This window comes from Melospiza melodia, unplaced genomic scaffold, assembly GCF_035770615.1.
Source record: "Melospiza melodia melodia isolate bMelMel2 unplaced genomic scaffold, bMelMel2.pri scaffold_138, whole genome shotgun sequence".
Classification (NCBI taxonomy): Eukaryota; Metazoa; Chordata; class Aves; order Passeriformes; family Passerellidae; genus Melospiza; species Melospiza melodia.
Genome location: NW_026948509.1, coordinates 261,544 through 266,693, shown reverse-complemented (window position 1 = coordinate 266,693; position 5,150 = coordinate 261,544). Strand labels below are relative to the sequence as shown.

The 5,150-nt window shown below is 50.6% G+C and overlaps 1 long non-coding RNA gene across 1 annotated transcript; it reads right to left on the bottom strand.

Moving 5' to 3' along the window:
• Positions 1-605: 605 nt before the first annotated feature.
• LOC134433095 (uncharacterized) lies at positions 606-3,625 on the bottom strand. The gene is made up of 5 exons (XR_010031483.1): positions 3,507-3,625; positions 2,565-2,626; positions 2,333-2,486; positions 1,272-2,098; positions 606-1,194 (listed from the first exon to the last, which is right to left on the bottom strand). It is a non-coding gene; the product is annotated as an uncharacterized LOC134433095 (long non-coding RNA).
• Between the last annotated feature and the right edge of the window lie 1,525 nt (positions 3,626-5,150).

The following is a 5,150-nucleotide window of genomic DNA, read 5'->3' as shown; positions in this document are numbered from 1 at the left end:
CACTCAGCCTTGACAGCTGCTCTCTGCCTTGACTTCCTAAAAATAAAGACAAAGAGCAGAGCTGCAGCAGCCACAATTTATGCTTCCTCTGCAGAGACAAACAGTGACTGACCTTCACAGGGGAATCCCCTCACCCAGAATGGGGGGCTCTGCCCTGGATTTATCCTTCTGCAACTAAAAGAAAGTTAGGATGAAAGTCAAAGGGCTGCAGGATAACTTATGGGCTCCACGTATCCTGTGTCCATCTACAAATCCCATCTAGAATCCAACTACACTCCACATTACAAATTCCAAGTCCCTGAGACTTCTCCTATTGCACCAGGCTATGCAGCAGGGCAGAACAGCAGCTCCAGCACAAATGTGTGCAGACACCCGTGACACGGGACAGACAAGACGTGACAAACACTGGGGACACAACAGGAACGGAAATCTCTTAGCAAGGAAAATGGCTGCAAGAACTGAGAGAATGCAAAAGAAGAAGAGTTGAAGCTGATGGCGAGCTGATGAGGCTCAGAGAACCCTGGAGGAAGAAGATGCAAACAGAATGATTTATTCCAAAAACTGCAAAGATGGATGCCTGAGAATCCTACAGTCAGAATCCTCTCCCTAACCTCACATCCTTACAAGTCCTACTCTGCTATAATGGATCATTGCGCAGCATGGCTGTCTGTACAGCTCAGAACAAGACATGACAAGACATCTGACTGGACGCTTCTAAAGAGAGATGCATTTCTGATGCCTGTGTGAGCTCCCCAGTCAAAAGTTCTATGGCATGGGTGCCAGGGCGAGGAACGCTGAGATCACGGATGCTAGGAAAGATTTCTGAGAGGCCCCTCACAGGGCTAAGATAAGAGACATGAGATATCCAGGCAACACACAATACACAAAAGACAAGTGACGCGAGACACACCGGGACTGCTCTGCCCTGCTGCGAACCTCAGCACTGTGATCAAAAGGGAGACTTTGCTTTTATGGGGCCTAAGGGGCAACATCTTGGCTAACCTCATTGCCAGAGCCAACTCAGACCCCCACCTCAGGGAGTCCTGACAAAGCACCCTACGTTCACCCCCTCTGTGGGTTGCAGCCCTCTGCTTATCTCTCAGACATCAGGGGATGCCTGTGACAGGTGCAAAGACAGGCCACCTCGTCACCTGGGAAGGTCCTGCTGGCACCGGGCTGGTGTCTCTCAGACCGCTGTAGTAAAGAAAACCAAACATCAGTGCCTGATCTGGGCACCACATCGGCCAAAACCCCACCAGTCTGCTACTTACCATGCTCCTAGGAATGCCCAGCACCTCCTAACCCTGACCCTCTGCCATGGATGCAATGCATCCACACCTGAAAGAAAGTTAGAACATATGTCAAACACCTCCGCAATAACTTTAACTTTCAAGCTGGAAACACCTTATGTCAACCTAGGAATAGCACCTAGAGCCCAAGTACAGCCCACATTCAAATTTCAACTCCCCAGGCTTGTCCCATTGCAGCAGGCCATGCAGCAGGGCAGAACAGCTCCGGCACAAATACCCGCAGACACCCGTGACACAGAACGTGACAAACAGGGGGACACCAAACACAACACATCATGCTTGTGGTGAGGGCCTTGAGGGGAAAAAGCAAAAGGGACCCCAAAGACACACTAGGGAACACAGTACACCAGACAACAGGAAACAGACCGGAGCTGTTCTGCACTGCCCGCCTGAAAGCTGCCATCAAAAGTACAGCCTCTCCCTTTAGCTGTCCTAACAGGCCCTTGGACAAGATTGCTTTTCCCTCTGCTGATTTTTAACTCTCTCCCAAGAACTCCCAATCTGCTACGCTCCCATCTCCAGGCCATGGCCCCCAACTTATCTTTTGGATGATCGGTGAGGGGAATCCACATTGCACCTGAAATGAGTCGGCCACAGAGGGCCCCGTGAGCGCCTGTTAGCCTCCCAGTCAGCTACAATAAAGAAAACCAAAACCAAAGTATGAGTTCAGACTTATGTGGGCCAAATTCCTGCAAGTCAGCTACTTGCCCTTTCCTGAGTGTGCCTGGCTTCTTCAGGCTCCAGCTTCATCCTGATTCCAAGGATGTGGCCTTCATTAGGAGTGGTACCTGGGTAAGAGAAAGGCAAAGTTAAATGGCATTGCTGTGAGTGCAGTGGATGACCTTGTGTGCTGCAAGACATGGGAATGCCTCTGCTAGGCTTCTGAACAGCCTTGTGTGGGAGGGCCCTCAAATAAACAAATAAACACCCTTTCTCACCCTGCTGCCTGCAAACCCCCTCCCAAGAACTCCTAACTGGATACCTGCTCACCCTCCCTCTCCCAGTCACAACCCTCAACTCACCTGAAGCCTCAATCTCAAACATCATCCTTGACACTGGGCGGATGCCTCTTGTGACACGATGAATGTGCTGAAAAATTGTTGTGCTTGAGAGCTGAGCAATAACAACCACTTCTCTCCACTGATGACCTTGGCTGCTGGTATCCAGAGTTACTTCCTAAAAACAAAGACAAAGAACAGTGCTGTAACAGAGTCACCATACACACTTCTGCTGCAGAGACAAATGGGGCCTCACCTGCTCGGGGCAATCCCCTCAACGGGATGGGGCCCTCTGGCACAGATTTAATCCATCTGAAGCTGAAAAACAAGTTAGGACAAGAGTCAAACTGCTGCAGGATAACTGAGGAGCTCCAGATATCCTGTGTCCATCTACAAACCCCATCTAGAGTCCAGCTACACCCCACATTACAAATTCCAAGTCCCCGGGCCCTCTCCTATTTCACCAGGCTGTGCGGCAGGGCAGAGCAGCTCCGGCACATATGTGTGCTGACACCCGTGACGCAGGACAGGACGTGACAAACAATGGGGACACAACAGGAACAGAAACCTCTTGGCAAGGAAAACTGCTGCAAGGACTGAGAGAATGCAAAAGAAGATGAGTGAGCTAAGACTGATCGTGACCTGGTGGAAGAAGATGTCAACTGAATGATCTCTTCCAAGAACAGCAAAGATTGATGCCTAGGAATCCTATGGTCAGAATCCTCTCCCTAACCTCGCATTCTTACAAGTCCTAATCGGCCATAATAGATCAAGGTGGGGCATAGCTGTCCCTACAGCTCAGAACAAGACCTGAAAAGACATCTGACTGGATGCTTCTAAAGAGAGAAGAGAGTCTGATGCCTGCCTGAGCTCCTGAGTCAAAAGTTCTATGGCCTGGGTGCCAGGCCAAGGAATGCAGAGATCACAGATGCTAAGAAGGATGCCAGGGTTTCTGACAGGCCTCTCAAAGGCCTAAGGTAAAAGACAGGAGATACACAAACAACACATAATGCACAATAGACAAGTGACACAAGACACACCGGGACTGCTCTGCCCTGCACACCTCAGCACTGTGCTCAAAAGTGAGACTTGGCTTTTATGGGGCATAAGGGGCCACTTCATGCACACCCCCCCACCTCCAAAGCTGAATCAAAAACCCCTCCCAGTAATTCCCAAACCAGCACCCCACTTTCATTACCTCTGTGGGTCTTATCCCTCTACTTATCTCTCAGATATCTGAGGATGCTGGTCCCTGCCAGGTGCAAAGAAAGGCCACCTTGTCAGCTGGGAAGGTCCTGCTGCCACCGGGCTGGTGTCTCTCAGACAGCTGCATTAAAGAAAACCAAACATCAGTGCCTGACCTTGGCACCGCATCGGCCAAAACCCCACCACTCTGCTACTCACCATGCTGCTAAGAAGGCCTGGCACCTCCTAACCCTGACCCTCTGCCATGGATGCAATGCATCTGCACCTGAAAGAAAGTTAGAACATATGTCAAACGCATGCAGGATAACTCAAAAGCTGCAAACACCTTATGTCAATCTAGGAAGAGCATCTAGAGCCCAAGTACAGCCCACATTACAAATTCCAACTCCCCAGGCCATGCAGCAGGGCAGAACAACTCCGGCACAAATACCTGCAGACACCCGTGACACAGAACGTGACAAACAGGGGGACACGAAACACGACACATCATGCTTGTGGTGAGGGTCTCGAGGGAAGAGGGCAAAAGGGACCCCAAAGACACACTAGGGAACACGGCACACACCGGAGCTGTTCTGCACTGCCTGCCTGAAAGCTGCCATCAAAAGTACAGCCTCTCCTTTTAGCTGTCCTAACAGGCCCTTGGACAAGATTGCTTTTCCCCCTGCCAATTTTTAAATCTGGCCCAAGAACTCCCAACCTGCTACTCTCCCATCTCCAGGCCGTGGCCCCCAACTTATCTTTTGGTTGATGGGTGATGTGGATCCACGTTGCACCTGAAATGAGTCTGCTTCGGAGGGCCCTGTGACTGCCTGTTGGCCTCCCGGTCAGCTACAATAAAGAAAACCAAAACCAAAGTGTGAGTCCAGAGTTATGTGGGCCAAATCCCAGCAAGGCAGCTACTTGCCCTTTCCTGAGCGTGCCTGGCTCCCTCAGGCTCCAGCTTCATCCTGATTCCAAGGCTGTGGCCTGCATTAGGGGTGGTACCTGGGTAAGAGAAAGGCAAAGTTAAATGGCATTCCTGTGAGTGCACTGGATGACCTTGTGTGCTGCAAGACATGGGAATGCCTCTGCTAGGCTTCTGAACAGCCTTGTGTGGGAAAGGGGGGGGGCCCCACAAATAAACACCCTTTCTCACCCTGCTGCCTACAAACACCCACCCCCAATAACTCCCAACTGGATACCTGCTCACCCTCCCTCTCCCAGTCACAACCCTCAACTCACCTGAAGCCTCAATCTCAAACATCATCCTTGACACTGGGCAGATCCCTCTTGTGACACGATGAATCTGCTGAAAAATTGCTGTGCTTGAGAGCTGAGCAATAAAAACCACTTCTCTCCACTGCTCACCTTGACTGCTGGTATCCAGAGTTACTTCCTAAAAACAAAGACAAAGAACAGTGCTGTAACAGTCACCATACACACTTCTGCTGCAGAGACAAATGGGGCCTCACCTGCTCAGGGCAATCCCCTCAACGGGATGGGGCCCTCTGGCACAGATTTAACCCATCTGAAGCTGAAAAACAAGTTAGGACAAGAGTCAAACTGCTGCAGGATAACTGAGGAGCTCCAGATATCCTGTGTCCATCTACAAACCCCATCTAGAGTCTAACTGCCCCCCACATTACAAATTCCAAGT